Raw genomic sequence first — 23,353 nt, 5'->3', positions numbered from 1 at the left:
GACATACCATGCACCAGGTGTTCTAACAGCTTTGGAGACCTTCTGGCAGATGTTTGTAGGCCAGCAAGTAACACAATTTGGCTTCAAAGTGAGCCAAGTGTGGCTTCCCAAACACAGGCCTAGACTGGAAAAACAAGCAATGTCTCAGCAGAACAGCAGAGGGAAACAGAGAGACAGGTCTAAGTGTAGTACTAAACACTAATAATTGGTAGTGACAAGGAGATTTGGTGGGTCATGTGAACTGATAAGTTCAAACTCATCATATTTACACTACAAACAGTTGAAAGGTTGAGTAAATAGACTGATGACAGGCAGAAAGGGAGTCAGTGCATGACTATGAGAACTATAATTTATTACAATAAAGAAACCATTAGGTTACAGCATGCCTTTGCATGATTCTTCTTCATGACTCAACATCAGTATTCTAAGAATATGAATGTGGGAGATTTCCTTGCACTATTAGATATTGAAAGTGTGGGAAAAGTTGTCTTCTATGATAGCTGGCTTTCTGGAACATGTACATTTCTAAAAGCAAATTTCAAAGCCATGTTGTTCACTTAAGCTCTGAAAGTAGACAAGATGCAGAAAATATTTCCTAAAATTTTGCCAGAGCAAGTTAGCTGAAGGTTATTTCTACTCCAGTTTTCCCTTAAATATCTGTCCCAAGACAGTACTATCCATTTGATGGCCACATATATGAGAGTGAGTTGAGAATGCACAACAGGGCAAGAGTCTTTCTGTACTAAAGCTTTCTGTGAGAAGAGTAATTTTGGAACTAGAAACCTAAAAGACATCTTTTCTCACTACTATTTTCTATTGATTTTAATTTGCTCATTTAGTAAAATTTAAGGATTACATAATTGCAGTAATCTCTTTTTTCCTAAAAGTTTTGAGGAAGTGCCTTGGTTTGTGGTTTTGATTTGTTTGTTTGTTTGTTTGTTTGGTTTGTTTTTGGTTTGGTTTGTTTTGGTTTGGTTTTGTGGGGGTTATTTTTGTTTGTTTGTTTGTGGTTTTTTGGTGGTGGTTTGTTTGTTGGTTTTTGGGGTTTTTTTGTACCATAGAAGAGGAATGCCTTTTTTATTTCTAAAGACAAATGTGTTTTCCAAGCCATGCTCATGCCCAAGTCTTTTATTAATAGAACTTGACATCCTTACAACTGACATAAAGGGCTCTTAAGGTCTTAGTATGATATAACAAGGTAATGAAAAATTCTGTCATGAAAAAAAGAAGGTCTTAAGTGTATCTTGGTATACTTGTATATACATACACAGATATGTGTGCACCCAGGGACACAGAAGATTATATATTTATGCACTTGTAAAGATAATGCATATTCTCCACGATAAAGAGAGGGTGCTGACAAGCCACATAGAATGATAATAATACATTGGTGTGAAAGAAAACAAGAAAATTATTTCTGAAGAACTGTTTTGCACTAGATATAAATATGGCAATTAGTACTGCCAGGTTTTGTGAAATTATTAAATCCCTCTTGTAAATTAAAAGAAACTTTATCTTCAGTGAAGATTATATAGTTCTCAGACTTTTCTCAGCTAATTTATATGGTTTTGCTACTTGCAGATCTTACTGGGCAGAATATTTCACTCAGCAGTCCTTGATCTGTGCATTTCTCACTCCGCAGTCAGTTCAGTATGGACTTCGACACTGATCCCACTCTCAATTCAGGTCATTCTCCTGCAGTCTATTCTGGCATATTCCAGTCACAATGACTGAGGACACACTCACTGATGCTTGCACGACATAGACGCCATAGAAGTGTCCTAACCAAAGATTTAGGACAGTTGTATTCTGAGTTCTTTAAATCAATACTCAATTAACTAAATCTATCCTGAACACTACAGAATGCCCAGTCTTTTTGAATAGGTTAAGTGCTCTGTGTGTGCAGTTGTGCATGTGTGCATGTAACACTCCAGTCAGAATCCATTATAATAAAATCTGCAAGGATGGAGAATGATGAACAATCTCCATTTCAAATGTTATCCACATAATTCATACGTGGCATATTAATGGTACATATTCTTTTTCTGTATTTGAAATGTTTCTCTAGACTTCATGACCTAAAACTGTCTTTCTAAATTTAGCTGAAAGAACTACTCAAGTAAATGATAAATTATGTGTTAAAATACAGGCATCCTTTTAAGTGCAAATTTTTGGTTGGTGTGCATTCAAACAATAAAAAATATAAAAATAAATAACCATGCTCTGATAGATTCTATCTTCTTATCAGAACAGGGTATGAGATTTTTCTATAGCGTACAAGTCCTCTCTGCATTTAGGGGAGATTAACTGGCACAGGGAAGTTGCAAGCAGATCCAACAGCTTGTGCTGACCTCTAGGAATTGCTCTGTTGTTGAACAGCCATGCAGTAATACTTTCTAAAATGCTCTTGAGAGCTGCAAATCATTTACAATCTCACGCTGGCTTTGGGTGAAAGCCAAACTTCTTACACTGAGTTAATTCATATTTTTCCAAAAGTAAAGGTACTTCAAATCCACCATTCAGGTGTCACTTAGATTCTAAAAAATCGCAGCTTGAAAGCCACCTTAAAGGAATTTTCAACAATGTGTAAAAGTCACTATGTCCTCATGTCATAATGCTGGAAATAAGATACAGCCCAGAAATAATGTCTCAGAGGATACAACCACTGCAGAATCCCTGTCCTGTGGGTGTAATTCAGATGTGTCAGACACAGGAGGCCTATAGAGAAAAGTGGGCAGAAATGAAATATATTCTGGCACTTAAGTTCATCATCCAAATCTCATCAAGTCAGCAGGGGGCTCAGTTTCTGAGTGAAGGTTTACAATCTCTTTTGAAACCATAGGCTATTTGCAGGTTCTTTTATACTTTTTCCAAAATTTGGAATAGATAACTAAATTCCATAAGCAAATTCCTGGAACTTACTTTGAGCAGATGAAACTACTTTTTGAAGATACCTAATGCTGATGTCTTAGAATATTACCAGGAACCAAAGTTTGAATCTGAAACATGTGAGACCTTCAGATGTTTTCAGCATCACTTCTATGATGCAGGATCATCCAGCACCTGGCAGCACAATCCTCCCCAGGAGTGTTATGTTTTACCAAAACAATCGTAAAAATTAATATTGTTCTCAAATCCCTGAGGGGAAAATATTCACATGATAAGACAGAGCTACTCACTCACATCAGATCATAAGAACTCCGAACTGAGACACTCAGAAAACCAGAATCAGCATCAGAAGAATTCTTTACCAACCTTCAACAGTGGTTCAGACCTGAGAACCGGCCCCAAAGACTCTGGTCTTCCTAAGAGCCCAGAGCACTAAGAATTCAATCTGAGTGGCTAAATTCTTGTCATATTAAATAAATACTCTTCTGTAAAAGAAAGCATAACTTGAGATAATTATGTGAAGTAAAGACTGGCAAAACATTGTAAATGGAAAGATTTTCATGTGGTCAGGAGTTCTGCAGAATTCTAACTGTTTAAACTTGTGTCAGTACATTGTCTTAAGTGCTCAGTTCACGTAAGAACATGTATTGTGCATAAGTGCACAGTGAAATTGTAAACTGCCAGCATGATACAGCTTTGGACATTAAAGCAAAGACATTGATACAGTCAAGAAACTCGTTCACTGTCAGGCTTTGAACTCCAGAAGAACTTGAATTTTGCACCTCTTGATCATGTAAGCCACTCCAGGTTCAAACTGTGAATTTTAAAGGTACCATTCAGGTCTCCATGTCAAGCTAACTCTTGAATTTCAGTTTTCAAATATTTGAATAATTGATTTTGACCAAACTCCAGTTAGAAACATCAGAACTTCTTAGGCATCAATAGCTTTGGTTATGGAGCACTATCTATGTACCCAGCTTGATAGGACCAAAGGACATGTACACTTTCCCCTGCGAAAATTTACTTTGAGATTCAAAAAAACAAGGTTTCATTTAGCTGTCTCACCTGCAAGGTTCATCCTAACAGATGTTCTCAGAGTTTATCTATGGAATCAGGCTCCACAGAAGAGAACAAAAGCCAGCTGCAGTCATACACCTTTTTATGCAAAAGGGTGAGTTGCCAGAATACTTACTGGGAAAAATGCCTAAAATAAAACCTTGGATACTAACATAACCAGTCATGGAAAGCCATTCCTGGAATGCATTGAATTTAATCAGATAGAAGTGTGCCAACCACTATAATGCCATTTCACCAAAAATCTTATTGTTTATGCTCCTTTCCATACCGGCAGACAAGATACTTAATAGTATTTTGCCCACATATACAGTTGGGAAAATATGAAAATATTTTTAATTTTGCTTTCCTTTTGCCTTCTATCTCCAAGCAAACCTTGCCAACATTGTGTTTCACTTACTTATATTCGTAGTTGTTTCTGTGAGCAGCCTCACTGCTTTTGTCTTGATTGTAGAAAAAGTTATGTTGTCTCAAAGTATCAAAAGAAAGCATTTGCCAGCACGTTGAACTTGCATTGCTGACACAAGTATATCTGTCCCTTCTCATCTCAGCACTCCATAGTGAGCCTAATGTTAACATAAACATGCCTGTTCAATTGATTTGTAATGCGTGCCTCTGCATAGACAAAGAAGTATCTCAAAATGAGGATATCTCCATCTGGGCCAGTGGCTTTTGGTGACAGTGGCTAGTACTGGATGGCTTGGAGGAGCATGCTGACAGTGCAAAGTTACTGTGCTGCCAGGCCAGGAACAGGTTTTCAAACCTCTTGCTTTCATTGCCTGTAAACATATGAAGAACTCAGACCACTTAATTCAGGTAAATTTCCACTATATTTAATTTTTCTTTATTCTTGTCCCAGGAAAAATGGCATCCCTCACACACACATACACACACAAAAGAGAAATAATGAATTCAAAAACATTATGTCTGATTCATCTTCTGTTTGGAACACAGAAATAAATTCATGGCTTTAGTCTCTTTATCACTTCCTAAATATCTTCCTTATCTAACATACTTTGCTCCTGCAGCTGCGTAAGGAATGTGAATACTACAGTCATGAACAATCATAGAGTATCAAATGACTAACAGTCTGGTCTGAAACACTGTTGGTCTTGACAAAACATTACAAATGTTTCATTGAAAATATTGACTGAATTCTTATGTGTAATGTCATCTATTTGAAGCAGGTGGTAAGAGAAGCAAGGTTACAATAAATTGATGTGGTTTTTTCCACCTCAAAGTATTCAGCAGGTAACTTCTTTGAGCTATGCCCTGTGATCCTTCCCTCAAAATGTTTTAGTAAACTTTAATTTTTTTAGGAAATCCATTCTATACCATGGCATTCAGAAAACAAGCAATGAAAGAAGTTTTAAACATTCCAAGACCACGTTGTCCAAAGAGAATGTCATAAAGAAGAGAATAACTTGAGAAATCAAGACTACTCTGAATAAGAAGTCAATGAAGAAAAAACAAAGGGCCTTACATTTGGCTCTGATCAATTTGAGATCAATTCTGTATCAATTGCAGACAAAACTACTAACTAGAACTGCACAGAAAATATCTCTTCAAACAGGGCTGTTGTGCCAGCAGGCATTGTGACTGGCTTTTAACATCTTTGTGGTGCAAGTTCACTGCAACCAAACTGAGATTCCAATGAAATGTTAAAAAATTAAGGGGGTGAACTGAAGAAAAAATACCGATCCTCTCAAAAGTTGAAGTTTCTAGTTTTTAATTACATCATCCATAAAATGGCAGAATTCCATAAGTGAAAGAAGGTTTGTCTAACCATGATGAAGTCATGATGATGTCTAACCACGATGAAGCAGACAAAATATGAGTTGATTTTTGACCATTTTGATTTTTGGTTTTGGATCATTTTATTTTGATAAATTACTTTGATTTTCAAATAGCTTGGCACAGTTCTCATAGCTTTCAAAAGAGGCATTAAGGTTTCACAGTTTACCCAGCTCTATGTTTCAGAAGACAAATGAGATAAATTTCAGTGTCTTTAAAAGTCATTCTAAGGAGGAGATATAGTAAGTGAAGCAGCCCACAGAATAGCTTAAAGTATAGGTAAAAAGTTAAAATCACAGAAAATTAACTTGTAGTAAGAAATGTACTTTGTGGAAATAAGAAATAAATAATTGTTTTTACAAAAGGAAAACAAAAAAGAAGAATCATGTTAGTAGCCTAAAACTGGGCCATCTGGAGTTGAGTGCTGCATTGTCCTCCCAACCATTCGCTTGAGGCTTATAAACATCATAATCATAAAAGCATGCTTCTAGAGGGAATAGAAACTGCCCCAGGTTACCATGCCTCTGCTAAACCAAGATGATTTAGACCTCAAAAGTAAATAGGCCACAGCTATTACAAGCTAAGGAAATTAGGATAGGGTAAGGTAACTCCAGAATGATAACAACTGTAACAATTTGCAAATGAAGAGCAATGCTTGCACTCCTGCGAGGATTTTCAAGGACACAGAAAGAAATTTGCAACCAGCAACAAAATTGCACTTTTGTTTGTGTTGTAGCTGGTACCATGGTGCCGGACTGCCAGCAACATGTTATTTCTCTTTCCTTAGCTAGGAAACATACAACCATCAGTTTTTCTTTTTGCCCCCTAGAATTAGGCCTCCATTAAGCAGTTTCTTACTGCAAACTGAAAATAGTCTTAGAGATTCCTAAGGATGGCAAACAAGCAGAAGAGATATTCCAGTTACAACAAGGCAGGTGAGTAACCTATTTCCCTACAGGCTAGTGCATTTTGTCAGCTTCTCCTCTCAAAATCTCACCCCAGGTGTCATCTGCTCACTAATTTATCTTGCTTAGTCCAATGTGTTCCCCTTCTCAAAGTCTGAGTTTACTGCTTCCCTTTTTTGCTATTTTAGAATAGTCTGTTCTCTGTGTTCTGAGTGAGCTGGATACTTTTGTGCACTGCAAGATGGCAAGATTCAGGCAAGCCATTGAAAAACAAATACAGCAGTAATAATAGTGATGCACTGATATAAAAGCAAAGAAAAAGAAGGATCTGTTTAAAGCATGAGGGGTTTTGTTCTCCTGTTAAGACATAATAAACTTCAGATAGAAATTGAGCATCATTATATAGACCTCAGCTAGTTTAGAAATGTTCTATATCCATAAGGATAATTCTATAGTAGTTTGAATAAGGTGTTATTGTAATATGCATTCAATATACCAGGAGACTGTTACCATAGCCAAAATTACTTCAGCCATCAGCACTAAGGGAAAAACCACCTCTTATAGTCAGCATATGGTCCAGGAAATTGATGGAATTCAGTTATTCCCAAGGATACACTCACTTCTGATATCAGAGCTGCCTTCTGAGGCTGCAGTCCTAGAGCAAGGAGCAGAAACATCTGAGATGCTCGGGTACCAACAGCTCTGAGACTGAAAGGAAATAGTTTCAGATAAGGAAATAACCCAGAAAAGCCTACAGATCTTCTGTGTAATATTCTCATCTATTTTAAGTTATAAACAGTGGGAAAAACAAGGAACGGGGGGGAGAATGTTCCTGGGAAGCAAAAAATGTTTTCTGAATATTATTGGTGATATTGTCTTTTTAAGAGAAAATATCTGTGTGCTATGATCATAACAACTTTAGGGAAAAAAACCTCTATTTGCTTCAAAAATAGAATGAAACCTCAATTCATATATATGTCGTTCCAGATTTATGCTCGTGTACCTCCTTTGATTTATGTGCATTTTTCTATAAACAGATTACTGGTCAGCTTATTCCCGACCAACACAGGCAAACACAGCAGATTATTTATGTTTTAACCTAGTTACAGAAGAGCCTTGTTTGGGAACAAGTGCTTACTTAGAGGTCAATGGCTATTTAAGCCTTGTCATCACTACTTATTGCCAGACTAAACAGGTAATTTATTTTTACTTAAACCATCAGATTGGTTTGATATTTATCATCATGGAGCATATTTGAACTGATAACACAACCTTTTAGGAGAAGCATGAATCTGTTCAACAAAATAGGATGGAAACATAAATAAAGAAAAATGAGTGTTTGACACTTTTTAACACTGAAATAAAACTATAATGTTTTAACATTTAATAATGTTTCCAGATACTAGAATCATACCAGCAGAACTTAGTACATCATCTAAAGGCAAATAATTCCAGTGCAGCTATTGCTCTGCTGAATGGAAAGTAAGATCATGAACATGGATTTATTACATCCCAAACATGCATTGATATTACTGATAGCAGGGCCCAAATTCTTGAGTTCAAAAAAATTTATGTGAACAAGTTCTCCAGCAGCCTCAAAGAATACTGTGCATCCTTTCAGCCGCACAGCCTTCTTCCAGTTTTCTTGAGATCTTCACCTAATTAATTTTATAAATACTTTTTTTCCAACCACGTCACTCCAGATATTCTGTCTTGCTCATTTTTGGCATATGTGTGACAGCTCCAGCCCTTCTACTGACCCAAACAAATTTCTGAAGGCATTTAGTAACTAGACAAGTTGAGATAGGGAAATCTTTTATTTAAAAAGACTCTAGAAGCAGGAAGAATAAAAGTTGTTCTTGGAAAAGGCTTTTACCATGTACAATAGTATGGGCAATGCAAAATTAAAACCAATCTTCCAAATGCATAAACAGTGTAATACTCAATTACTGCTATGATTGGAAATGAGAAACAAATTTAATAAATGCTAAATAAAAAAGGAAACAGCCAGAATGCCTGTTACCACACATCTGTGTATAGCAATTAAATTAGCCAACTTGTCTTTCCTTATAAAACCTGTGAGAAGTAGAACGCACTTAGAAATACTGCTCAAATATGATTTTCTAACTTTATGGGCATGGAGCAGAATTATTCTTTGCATGCCCTCTCTCCCTAAAAATCTTTCAAACTGCTGAATGCAGTTACTGAGATGGAGGCTGGTGCAATTAAAGAACCTGTATCCCTTACTGTCAAGGGAGAGCTCTGTCCTAAACTGCATTACTGCTCACTGGGGGTACACACTAGGTACACACTAGATTATTACAGGGAGTTCATATTCCATTAAACGCTGTGGTCTGTTTGTAAGCGTAACACTGACTTCTAAATTCATGTCTTAATATCTCTTCTTTAAGGTTTGCATTTCATACTGCTTTTGGGCCTTTTTTTTTGTTTGTTTGTTTGTTGTGGGGTTTTTTTGTTTGTTTTGTTTTGTTTTGTTTTGTTTTTTGTGGTAGAGGGCAGATATTTCTGCATCCTAGTAGTACTTGATCTCTTAAACACCTAGGTTCTTGTGTTCAGACTGAATTACTAGATGTCAAAGAATGCAAAGGGGAATATTAAATATCACTATAGAAAATGGCTATGCCTTGGGTAAAGCAAAAAAGATGGTTTTCTTCATACAGAGGTTGGGGGACTTTTCACTCTGCTCATGGAAATGCAGGAGATGCTTCTGACACTTGTTGCTACAGAATAAATGTAAGCAAAGGCACAAACTTGAAGAGCTCAGATTAACTTTTCAGCTGGTTAAATTAGACAAGGTACCTTGCACTCAGGTAACTACTGTTTGCAGGACCTGAGATAATTCTGATACTACAGATAATTCTACATTCTGCTGCACTGCACAACAATACTTGATATATCTGAAAAATCAGAATAACAGGATTACTGGCATGCCTGATTTTAGACACACCTGTTAATTCCTCACAAGCCATAATTATCATTATCAGTGCCCTGTTTAACAGAACATTTGTTATAACTAAAAATGAATATATACTGTTGTGTTTGCATTCTGGCTACATTGGTAGCTACCTGAAATTCTGTGCACACAGAAGAAAAAATAGAAATGTCGGGGAACAGAAGCTCTTTGCATAGAGGGCCTGAGTGTGCTGCCTCTCTTCTTGCATTCTGTTGTATGGTTTCAATTTCCTCATACAGAATTTTATATCAAAAGTAAATACAAAAAGCAGTGGAATAATACTAGAGCAAAAACAAGGCAAGTGAAAGGAGAATTCAGGCTCCTCAGTCTGACCTTTACAGCACTTCTTTTAATATCTCAGGGAAAAAAAGTGGAGGCCATTAGGGATTCAGCCATGTTCCAGCACAAATTCAACTCTAGCACACAAATACAGAGAGAAAAAAAAGAGTTAGAAAATAAAAGTCCAATAAATTTTTTTCTTCTTTTGCTTCTGTAAAAATATTTAAGAAAATAAGGTTTCCATATATATTATATACTAATTTTGAAGTGCGCACAATTGATAAGTAATAATAAAATTTTAATTCTGAATGTATTTTATTATAATTTTACAAGAGTACAGTGGGACCCTCTTTTTCCTATTTTTTCCTCTACATCAACTTATGACTTTTCTACCTAGCCAAAGGAAGCAACAGCTTCTGATCATGCACAGAAAGATCACAAGGTACATGGAACTGTCTGCTCAGTCAGAGTCTCTTATTTGTGTGTTCTGGCATTTTTTCCAGCAGCAGCTCCCTGCATAAGGCTGCCTATGCTTCAGCAGCTGCTGTTAATGTCATAGTTTGCAGGCAGGCAAGGTCTAAGCCTGAGTTGGGTAGGAAAAAAAATCTCATGATGGAGATTGAAGGAATCTAAAATGCTCCTTCCTGGTTTTGATCAAGCATATATTGTTCAATATATTGGCATGCAGGCAGAAATTCAACCTTTCATATTAGGGATAAGAGCCTAAGACAGTGATTATATTTTTCTCTGTCAAATTTCTTATTGCTATGTAAGAACAAAACACGATTTTCCAAAGACATGTCCAGTATTTCATTTAGCATTATTTCACTCTAGCATCAAGAACAGCTATCCTATTATTCTATTGATCCTACTGTGACTGGTCGTATGCTATTTTCTTTTAACAGTAAGGTTTGTCTCTTACTCAGTCTTTTTAAAATTAATTCATCTCCATTAATATGTTTAGTTGCACCTAACCACAGAGATCTACACTCATGTTGCAGATTCTTACTTCTGTGCAGGAAAACATTTATCATTATGTGTTTGCTTCACTGACTACCAAGGATGCAGCTCAGAAACCATACAAATTCTATCCTTAGCTATAGACTCCAGAAAAGTACTCTAAAAGTAATTTGATTTTTTTATAAAAATGTGTTTTATAAGGGTGCTATCTACTCACATTTTAAAATTATGAAATCTCAATCACTTAAATACATTTGAGGAATGCATTGCTGTAAAATACAGGTGTTTTTAAGTAGTGAAAGAATGCCTTTTTTATTCAGTTAGCAGACAGGAATTATTTTTAAGAGCAGAGTACACAGTGCATATGAAATAGGGAACACATTCCTTCATCTGGTGTACAAGTTTAGGATGCCAGCTTACAGGCACACTTCAAAATCTCCCAAATGTCCCTGTACTTTTTAAATGAAATGTTATTATGCATAACATGAACCAGCTGGCACACTAAGTCTCATTTAGAGGGTGTGGCTCCCTATATTTGAAGAGTGTATATTTCTACAGAACAAATGTTGAGGGTGGCAGTGGTGCATACAACTGTTTTCTGTTGCCTAGAATTTTGTTGAATTTTCACATTTCCCAATTTTAGCTGCCAATTACCAAGAACATTCTTTGTATGAACTGGAAGTGGTCTCAGAATTTGGGTGGTGAAGAAAACCTGAAACAACCTATCAGTACAGAAACCCTAATCAACCCTAACACCTGCCAAGTGAAATTGCACCAAAATTTGATCCAAACTGAACTCTCCAGAAATCAGCAGCAAATGTGACAGTATGACACACATATTAATCCATACTCTGACCCAGGCAGTTTGCATATATTATTATCTAACTGGGCTTCACAAAGTGGATGAGGAATTTGCTGACTGACTTTTATTAGAAGTTTTTATTAGAAAAGTTACTGTCAAAATCTGAAGGTGACAGGATCACCAGTTTTAGTGTACAGTCAAGAGAATTGCTTTATAGATGCAAAAAAGACCACAACTAGCTCCTGCTGTTCTGACAGAGCAGTGAGTGCTCAACATCAGAATGTCTGCTAAGCAACTCAGTGAAAAAACTCTACTATAAACTATGGCCACCCTCATGTGCTGTCCCATTATTACTGACTACCAGAGGAGAAAACCTCCAAGAGATTTTGTGGGCTGTGTACATTTTGAGAACAGATAACGTCAATCCGCATCCAGAGCATGCACCAGCCCCTCTACTCCAGTAGCTACGGAGTTGTGCTGCTCAGGAAATCACCCTGGTGCTCAGGGAGCCAGATCTACCCCTCAAATATCTACAACAGAAAGAAGTTTCACAGTTTGGTCCTCACTGGGAGCTGTTTCCTGACTGGACTGCCGTTTCTTGCAGGAAGGGTAAAAGTGGGAAGCAGGACCGCTCCTGTCTAGAGTTAAATGGGCTTAATTTTCATGGCTTTTTTAAACAAGGTTAAGTAGCTGAGAAATTGGACAGACACATTTGACAGAACCAGATATAGAAATCAGACTTCAAATACTGCATCCACATTTATACAATCGCTTTTAAACTTTCAGGTTATCACATCTGAGTTGTAGATTGAGATCTGTGCTACACAAAAATGCAGCACCTTCTAACTTGGCTTCCAAGTGCAAAATGCAACATACAACCTTTCAGAAGTCATCTGATAAAAAAAAAAAAAAAACAGCCTAAAATACTCTGGACTGTTTGAAATTAATGTCCTATTTGCAGAGTCCAATACAAATCCTGAGTAGTACAATTCTTTTGTTTTGATGGAATTCAGGATCTCATCTGAGAGTCTGTGATAGTCACTGACTACAAAGTGAGAGTGACAATATTACGTGGTGTAGAAAAAGGGAAGACACAATCCCTGGGGAGCCTGCAATTTGGTGCTGGGGGGCTGAACTATTAAGACCTTCAAGCTGTGACTGGTAGGGCCTGTTGCAAGAATGTGCACTTATTAAAACTGACAAAACTTGGTAAAGCTGCATTGGTAGACCCCGCTCTGCATGTGTGAAAGTCATAAAAAATATCATTAAAAATGAATTGCTTCATATCCCAAGAAGCTTTTCCAATATAATAATATTTGATTGACTGATACAGCAGAAAAACAGACAGCCTGAGGAGATCAGGCTGGCAATGGCATATGCATGATTACACCATCCATTTCTTCCATTTAGTTTTCCTCTGTGTTTATTGCAGTTGTTTCTCATTGCTAAATAAATGGAAATATATTCCATCATTTTAAATTAAGTTTGGTGAATTTTAGTAGTCATGAATCTCCAAGACAAATTGCAGCAGCTGGAGTTACATATTAAGAAAAATTATGTTAATGGTCTTAAATTATCCTGTAAAAGAGCCTCAGAGATGTCACCCTCTGAGAATAGTTCTTGTGGAAACTGTCAGAAAGAGAATGGGAGAAAGAAAGAAACACTATCACAAGTGTTTTTATTTTGAGGAATTGAAATCAAGTCTTAGTAGCTCTTCCCCAGTGCAAAAGGTGTGAATTTAAACTTTTGTTACTGCTCTGATCTGAACATCTAAACAACAAAACCTAACCTTATGGCTTCGTTGCTCTTGAGTGCATTTCTGATCATTTCTGTGGAAAGCACAGATAACAGTATTAACTTTAATTTCAAATAAAAAAGGAATTACTCTGAACATATGAGAGCCAATTTTAGCAAATTTAATTTTCTCATTTCTACTACTGGTATGGAGATCCAGTAGAACTTTTCCTTTTCATAATATGTAAGGGTAAGCAAGGTTTTTCTTTCTCAATAAAGTATTAAAATATCTGATAATTTAGGTGTTTTTTAAAATTTAGTTAGAATAATTACTTCATTTCTTCTGGATCTCCAAAGTAGCAGTAACCTGAGCATGCAAATAGCACAAGCTAAAGAAAATTTGTTTCTCTTTTTTTTTTCCTAATTGGTCAGTAAAATGAAATAAACATTCTAGCTAATGAAATCTAAATTTCACCTAGACCTAAACACTGTAGCAATAAGAACCGTATCTGTAGGAAGGTGTCTTTTTTGCCATCTGAAACGTCTAGGATGTTTCACAGCTTTTCTATAATCTGCTTCTGGCCAAGATGTTCCAGGTGCCGCTGGTTTGGCAGACAGACAAAATCCACTTTTGAAAAGCAGACTGGGAAAGCAGCAGCAGGCAGAATGCCAGGGGCTTGGCTGAGGAGAGGTGGGCCCCACCAGGCTACAGGACATGGGTGGCATGTATTCCAAACCCCAGATCCTACGGGGCTTGTGGGAAGCAAAACCCTTCTTGGGACTTATTTTCCTGGCAATCTATAATTTGTAGTGTGTAAACATTCTGCAGTAGTGGCTTTTTTTTGGTTTTGTTTTTGTTTTATTTTTTGACAAACATTAAGTTAACCTGGGTTTTCATAGCTGTTCAGCCTGAATCACCCTAAGACTTTCCCCAGTGACCTTGCTGCCTGCTGGAGCTCTCAGATCTGCTCCCCACCTCATCAAGCCATGTTGCATAAATCGTCCTTGGCACGCTGAGCCTCATATCTGCCCCCAAGTTAAAGGACTCTCTGAAATGAAGACTGGTTTGCATGTGCAGAAATAGCCCCTATCTTGTTCATAATACCAGTTAGGAAATAGTAAACAAGTGGAAGCAACAGAAAACTTTTGGTTTTTATACTACTGCTACTTACACATAATATAGAATGATAAATTGAATATAGTTCAAATACTATAGAAATTTGAGACAGAGTTTTAGAAATTTTCCAAGCCCTGATTTGTTTGATGAATATTCTATCTTTTTTAGATGGTTATTGAATCTATTGAATCACTTTTGTTTTTCTGCAGTACATGGAATTGTGGTAGAAAGCTTAAATGGAGTTCCATGTTCAGTGATGAGATATAAAAATAATCAAAACATACGCATCTACTGACAAGAAAAAGCATACAGTGTTGATATAGAAAAAAATGTAGATTATACACAAATAATGTATTAAAATTTTGAATACCAATAAACGTATTTCATCCATTCTGGTAGGTTTGAGGTGTGCAGAACACTCCAATTTTCAGTATAGACACAGCAGTTGCTGCTACTGTTGTTTTCCTTCCCTTGCTTCTGCCAAAGACATAATTCTCTGGGTGTATTTACCATTCACTTGGACTGCAGTTGCATTTATCTACTAAATTCACACCTTTCTGTTATCAAATTCATGCCTTTCTGTCCAACTTCTTCACTACTTTCTCTGAATCTGGAAACACTCATGTTTATGATAGTAAACTTCATTTTATTTAATCTAAAGCAGCAAACCTACCAAGCAGATATGTCTATCATGAAAGCATAAGGAAACATAAAAAAGTCTCTTTCTCTGTGACAGAGGAAAAAATAGATAAAATTTAACAGAAACCAAATCAGGTGCTTTGCCTAGCAAGATCATTTTAAATGCAAATTTTTTCACTGAGTGGTCCATTATTTTTATTTTTTGTATTCCTTAGATTTTATTATTATTATTATTATTATTGTTGTTGTTATTTCCCTCAAACAAAGCAGAAATTTTATGGGTTTCATTTTTTAAAAAACTTAAGATTTATGCACTCATATATCTTTTCAGACCTATTTAGAATCCAAGAGCCCACAGTATCTTCACTATCCTTCTCCCTCCAAATAAACGGAGTTCATTGTTTATATTTCCAAGCCACAGTCATTAATTCTCTGAGTGAATGAAACAGGGTTTAGGGCAACAAAGTCAGCATATGTTTTGTGCAATTTTTTTTCCCTTAAAAGAAGTAGACCTACATTTGTGTAATTTCTCATCTGCTCTTGGGTAGCTTCAGCAATACCATCTGGGGGGAAGCAAGCTGTTTTATCAATAAACATTGAACTATATTAACAGGGGGAAAAAAAGAAAAAGGAACAAATTTCAATGAAGGGTTTTATGAATAGGCTGTCTGAATTAACCATTATACAAACATCTCCTTTTTCCTGGAAAAACACAAGAAAAGAATGCTTCTTTATAATTCTAAACAATGTTTTAGTTCTCTCTCTCTCTTCCATCAAACGTTTGATTCTGAAAGATAAGAAACAAATGTTTGTGTATTTTCATATTTAATAATGCTTATTTATTCTAAAACATGAGTTCTAGGTTTTGCTCATCATCTTGAAAAAATAATTTGATAGAAGAATTAATTCTTGAAAGATTGGCTGCTTTTTGAAATGCTCGTGGGTTTTTAGTTAGCTTTTAATGAAAGATTTTTCTTTATAAAAATAATGATTTTATGATTATTTTTTATTTTTAATTCTATGTATCTGAAAAATTTGATCCATGACATTTGCACTAAGGAAAAAAAATCAACATACTATGGCCAAAAAATATTTGGCCAACAAATTTTGGCCAAACATTTTCCAACAAATTAGTACATATTTTCATTTGAAGTTAATAGTGAAAATTTCAGTGCTGAAGAAGAAAACTGAGAGAGTTTTTGTTAAGAGATTTGGTGAATCAAAAATCCCTTTCAAACACTCTAAATAGGAGGGAAAAAAAGAGCTAGAAAGACTTTGCCAGTTGCAAAAGGAAGTTGGGGGAAGTGAAGGTTGATTGCTGGATGGAGGAGTCAATATGGTTACAAACAACACAGGACACAATGAGTTAGTTGATCTTCAAAGGGAAATTGAGCCTTCAGATAGATCAGCACATTTTGCAGAGGACAGCTGACAGTGAAGGAGCAGCAGACTAGAAACTCTATGAAAAATCCACAGGGCTGGATGAGATTCACATGAAGGTGTTGAAATGGTTGGCTGAATTGAAAAATCACTCAGTTTACCAAAGGTCACATTCCAATCAGACACGGCCTCAGGAAATAAAAACCTACTAGCAAATCAAAAGACATGGATTGAAAAGAACCTGAGATGGAGATTCCCAGCCTGCCCTCCAGAAACTATCACAAAAGCTGGGTTCAGAACAGGGTGAGCCATATCTGTTCTTAAGTAAAGAGCAAGGCAGGCTGGAAATGGGATAGCTGGTGCGAAGGTGGCGGCCGCAGGAGTGATCAGGCCCAGTGCAGCAGATGACTCATTCCTTTGGCCTTCCATGGTGTCTGACACGAATGGGTAATTCATTCTTGAACACCCACCTGCTAAAAATGTCAGATTTAGTGTGTCTGCCCAAAAACAGATAGGATTTAGGACATTTTCCACTAACTTCTTTGGCCTTAAGGCAGAGAATGTTACTTTAATTTTGGATAGGGTGAGCAATAAAGAGCATTACTGGAAGAAATAACTATTAAATCAGTACTGAAGGTTGGTAATTCAGAGTCAGTGCATCACTTTCCATCCAGTAATTCTGGATACCACATAAAGACCATTCATCCATCACACTGAGCCTTTTAAAAAAATATTTTAATAAAACACATGACATACATATCAGTTTTAAAACAGTTTAACACTAAGTTCTTTCACTTTCTTTTAAACATAACAGCTTGATTTTTAACAGGTGAGATTTTATAGAAGCTTCCTGCCAGTGAGGCAGCCTGTGAGCAGTCACCATCACTTGACTATATGCTGGTGTGAAATACATAACATCTTAGGCTTCTGCTAAGTAAACACTTACAAACTGTGCACTTGATTTTTTAAAGCATTTTTTCTCTGAAGTACACTAGAATTCTAAATGTAGCAATGTGAACATATGAGCTAGTGTTGACAGCCAGATTCAGCTGCCTTCAGGGAGCCTTGCATCTGGATCCTTCATGGAGTACAGCAATTGACCAAGAGCAGTAGCTCAGCAGCCTAAAAATAGAGCACCTTCTGTTTTGCTGCAGGAGCTACCACCACACACAGCACGCTTTGGTGATGTCTACACAGCACCGACAAGCACACACTGACCTCCCTCCTCAAGGTGGAGAATGAATAAGAGCTGCACTTGCAATGGATTGCCCTATACAACCAGCAGAGATGGGAAAGACTAACTAACACACAGCTGCGCCCTTTTCTGTGAAAAAAACAAATGTGTCTGCTTGAGTATCTGCAGTAAGTCAAATCAAAGAACTTAGTGACTCCAGTATCACCAAGATGATTGAAAAATTCACTATCATCTCAGCAAGAATCCAGGAGAATCACTAAACAAGTATTCTTTAGATTCAGGAAAACAGTTTCACCCCGTGGCTGCAGATGAGGCACATCTGCATTTCTTGGGGAAAAAGGCGGTGGTGCATTATAACAATATTATTACTGCCACTCCTGTGAAAATGCCCAGTGACCTTTGCCTAGCTGGAGATCCTCTCTGCTAGTCTGGGCTGTCAGGTTCCTAATAAGGACAGACACCTCTAGGAGGTGTTCAGATTAGGTGGCATCATTTGCTCTTTCAAAGTGCCCATTTCTCTCCATTAAATACCAAATAGGGCGATGAACTGAGATTATGCCTGTTTCTTCAAGACACGCAAAATTTAGAGTTATTATCATCTACCCCAAACAATACAAACAAACAAGTCCTCGTTCTAAGATAAAGAATAGACTAAAATCCTGAGGGTTTCAAACAAGGGAAGGGGTAGGGTCAAGCATAGAAACAATCAAGAGGTCTAGTTACATGAAATGTTATAATCATGATGGACTGTTTTAAGACAGCACACATGAAATAAGATCAGATCCCACTCACTTCATTCTACTCTACAGAAACTTTCAATAAATTTTAAATTTTTTTTTTCTAAACAGGGAGACAAGGATTTTGCCCCCAAATCCTTTCTTCCTCTCTCATGAAGAACAGTGAATAGATATAATTTAGGAACTAGTTCCAGTGATGCTGATGATTTGTGAGCTCCTATAAATGTATTAAGACACTGATAACCCTAGATGAGTAAATTTTAAAACAATTATTCCCAGAGGGATCAGTACACCTTCAGGAAATGGGAAACCAATAGGATATTTTTACAAAAGTTATCTACACTCTTGATCCTTTATCCTGCATAAGCCAAGATTGTAGAGAAGAGCCATCTGCATACACACTAAGGCCTCAAAATTATTATCTCTTCCATCAAAGCGCTTTAGTGAAACCCCAGAGAGATTGCTTGGACTACTCAAAACCAAGTCACATATCAAAGGCTACATGTTACCCAGGAATTATAACGCAACAAAATATGAAAAAAAAATCACTATCTATTGCTGTGATTTTAGGAATGAAAAACTGGAATAACAGAAGTCCTATTAATTTATTCCATTCTGAGAACAAGTTCAATGTGTAAAGGAAAAAAGAGAACAAGAAACAAGCCATAAACTATGCATATCTTCTATAACAGAGGTGAGTGGTAATTGCTTTTTTTTGTTCATTTAGCAACAAACCTCCCAAATGCAGATCTTTTTAACTTACCAGTGATGAAACCTCTCTCTCTTTGTAACTTATAGTTCCAAGAGAGAGCACTCAGCCACCCACTTAATTAAGAAGAGGGAATCTTAGTACAAATTACTTATGTTGAAAATGACAGAATATTATCTAGGGGTCTCAGTGTTTTAGGAAAGCTAGATATATCCTGTTTGTTTTCAGAATAGAAATGTGTCTAAAAGTTACAGTTTTATTTCAAAGAGCACAGGTGTAAATTGCATTTCTGCTACTTATCATTGTATTTCATTACAAAAAAGCATTCAGTGGACTCTTGAAGGATTTGAGGATATGCCATGAACAGCATCAACGCCCTGGCTGAGACCAGATGTAAGCTAGAGCTTACCTGCACACCATTTTTCCAGCCTTGATTACTTAATCTTTTCTGTATAAATCATTTCACTATATCACATGCACATCCCTCCCAAAGAAAAAAAATGTTGAGCTCACAGTACAGTTGACATTTTTTTTCAGAAAATGGCATGGAACCCATTTCCATGATTATATAATATCATACAGATCACATCAAGAAGTTAATGAAATGAAGGATAAGACTTGAGATTTATCATTTCACATATAAGATGATAGAATTAATGTAGCACCCTGGAATATTCTGAGGCAAGCAGACATTGGAAACCCAGATGTCAACAAGCATCTAGTATTTACAGCCAAGGAAAATCCAACCAAAATCACATAACAGGTTAAAAAAAATACCTTTTATTAGACTTACGGAGGAGGAAAAGTAGTACTAAGAAAATAAGATAATTTTATTCCTTGCCAGCAAGCCTTATATATATCTCCCAAAACTGTTGTACATCTGTTTTCACAAACAGTTAAAGAATGATCTTGGGATCATTCCCCTTCCCCCTTCTACTTATTCTTATATGTTTAAAAAGAGATTGGGGCGCATTCAAGAGAACATGATCAATATTTGTTCAAGAAACACATAGAATCAAATAGTTATGGCAGCAGATGTGCTCCAGGAGAGACATCCACAAAATCTGATCAATACCAACAGGAAAACTGTCTAGTTGTTCACCCAGAGTATTAATCACCACTTCATCTCCTTTCCTGACAGCTCACCTCATCTCATATTCCTGTGGGAGAACACACAGTGACACTGGTGGGTGATGCTACTAAAGAAGAAAATTAAAAGACGATTGGATAATGAACTGGAGTGAAAGGCAAGGACTTAAAGATGAAATAATAAATTGCAACACACAATAAAATACACATGTATTTTTATTGCAAGAATCCCTTGACAGCCAGCTGCTTTCATTATTCTCTCAGCTTTACTACTCTGTCCTTGAACTTTCTTGTAACCACTCTAAAAGAACACACAGAGATGATGTTATTTATGGAAGTTAGAGCTCATATTTGTATCAAATGCTCCTACACTTCCAGTATTTTGAGAGCACTGATTTAATCAGCAGCTGGTTCACAGCCTAGGTCATAAGCTTTGATTTTTGATCTCTACTTGTTTACATCTACTCTTTTTATTTATTTGAGATCAGGGTGATCACAGCAATATCTGTGGCTTCACTCAGCACTTATAAAACTCTTTGACTAGTCAGATATTGCGGTTACAGTACAGAACCACAGAACAGCTGGGGTTGAGAGGGACCTCTGTAAATCAACTGGTCTAAACCCTTGCTAATGCAGACTCACCTAGAGCAGATTGCACAGGATTGTGACCAAGCTCTGAAATTCTCCAGAGAAGGAGACTCCACAACCTCTCTGAGCAGCCTGTTCCACTGCTCCATCACCATAAATGAAAGAAATATTTCTTTATATTCAGACAGAACTTCCTGTGCTTTGCTTTGTGGCTATTGCCCCTTGTCCTGCCACTGGGCACCACTGGAAAGAGATTGTCCACCCTCTTGACACCTGCCCTTAAGATATTTGTATTCATTGGTAAGATCCCCTCAATCTTCTCTTCCTACTAAGAAACATGGAGTGAGGGGAGAAAAGAAAGTATAAATCTTCACTTGTGTTATTAACCATTGTCTCACTCACCAAGAATCACAGTATTTCACCAAAAATGCTGCATTAGATGGGACTGTACTGTTCAACCAGTGGTTCTCCAGGTTCTGGGAGAAGCCTACCTTCGCATGAAACAAACACATCTCTCATTCTTGCTGCCTGTTTCTCAAAGCTCTCACTTAGTCCAGGATTCCTACAGTGCTAGACCACTGAAATATCAATGCCTTCCTTCCTTTTGCTAAAAGGTGCCAATACAAATATGTTGTTTCAAGTGCATGATTTGGTCTGAAGTATAGGATTCATTCCACCTGACAAATCATTCAAAACAGATGCTTCTGGACAGCTTGAAAAGTAAGATACCCAGGTTGTGAGACATGGATGCTGAAGTCTTTTAAAAACTTTTGTGGTGTTTATTGACTGATTTAGAGTGCTTTTATAAGTGATGATCACAAGTTGGCATGAAATTTAAGTAATAGGAAAAAAAAAATCTTGGCTATGCCAACTCATGTAAGATAAAGCAGGTCAGCAGCATTCCTATTAGACTTGAAGACAAAAATAAAGCTGAAAGAGCCTGCTGGCTCTTGTGAGGCCATGGTGAAAACCCAGAATCATTTTGATTAAAGAAGTGCCCTGGTGAAACATGACCAGAGCAAATACCACACATGGAATAAACTGATCAACTGCATAAATGTAAGACAAAAAAACCTACTACTGAGACTTGTAAGGTCCTCAGAAGAGAATCTGGGGTCCACGCAATTAATCTGAACACATATCAACCAAATCAGGCTACTAGGAAATGAAAGCAAACCATATAAAGAAAAAGATAATCTCTCTGTATAAGGCTCGGAAAGGAATTTGTTTCTTCTGGTTGACTCTGGAAGGGTACTGCCTAAAATTCTGTAACTGGCTACAGGAAACAACTTAGAGACACCTTAATCAATTAGAGAAAATCCAATCCAAAGGAGGATTAAAAGGATAAACAGTAATAAAAGCATAAGATTTACAAATTTTTAATAAAAACTGAAAAGATTGTGATGGTTTGATATAGGGAAGACACTACAGCAATTTAAAAAATATGAAAGGCTGCTAGAAAAAGAAGGCTAAAAAACTTTTCTAGATATAATTAAAAAAAGATATTATTGGAAGGCTTTAATTATTGGAGGGCTTTCAGATATTACACAAAAATGTGTAAAACAAACACGTGTGTGTTGTTGCCCTGGGAGTGCAGGAATCTACACACAAACACTTGGTCCATTCCAACTTTCCATATGTATAATTGAATCAATAATTTACATTTAATTATTACTCTATTATTAGTAATTTTTCAGACTATCACTAAGAATTTTCAGAGGAAAAAGATCCCATTTCAAGGATGACTCATAGCTTCCCTAATTTTTATTCTGCATCTTCTGGGACAGAAGATGAGGCCATATTGTCATATTTCATTTGTTTTAAGTAGTGTTGAGGACAAGGTAGAAATGTAAAACATTCAATTTAAATAATAAAAAATGCCTTTCTTCTCATTTGAGGCATTATGTCATGCTAAAACATCTTATGTTAGTTCATCCAAGGTGAGCAAAAGAAGGAAAAACAAAAATGGAAATTAAAGGAGACATAGGAAAAAATGTAGTCCATATAGCCTACGTGACAGTAGGTCACAGTTCCCTGTCTGAAGATAGCCTGAAATCACTATCACTCTTTAAAAGAAACGTTGAGTTGGAATTGGCAACAGATCCTATAGCAGAAAGAGAGTAAAAGCAAGCTGCTATTCATATTTTCTCTTTTTTTCATATTTTCTGATCTATTTTGAGTATTATAATGTGTATAAATATGGCCTGTAGACAAAAAAAAAAAAAAATACATGTAGACCTAGAACTATTCATACTTTTTCCTAAAATAGACCAAAGGCATGCGTCTCTAATGGTAAATTTTCTGCTTGAATGAGTTTTCATGACAATATGAAACGCTGCAGAATGCAACAGCCATGTCAAGGGTGTAGCAAAAACAGTCATGTGGGGGAAGAAAACCTCAGTGAAAGCTGCCTGTGCTTCACTCCCTTTAGAGGCTGCTGTGAAACAGTATCTGGTATCAGCTGCTCTTTAGGGACCACCCCACAACA

The 23,353-nt window shown here is 36.6% G+C and overlaps 1 long non-coding RNA gene across 1 annotated transcript; it reads left to right on the top strand.

Moving 5' to 3' along the window:
* The first annotated feature begins 6,556 nt into the window (after window positions 1-6,556).
* Window positions 6,557-20,468, top strand: LOC134551774 (uncharacterized). The gene is made up of 3 exons (XR_010080676.1): window positions 6,557-6,692; window positions 19,050-19,173; window positions 20,330-20,468. It is a non-coding gene; the product is annotated as an uncharacterized LOC134551774 (long non-coding RNA).
* The last annotated feature ends 2,885 nt before the right edge of the window (window positions 20,469-23,353 follow it).

Source organism: Prinia subflava, chromosome 5 (genome assembly GCF_021018805.1).
Source record: "Prinia subflava isolate CZ2003 ecotype Zambia chromosome 5, Cam_Psub_1.2, whole genome shotgun sequence".
NCBI classification, from domain to species: Eukaryota; Metazoa; Chordata; class Aves; order Passeriformes; family Cisticolidae; genus Prinia; species Prinia subflava.
The sequence above is the reverse complement of the archived record's forward strand: the minus strand, read 5'-3'. Positions and strand labels throughout refer to the sequence as shown.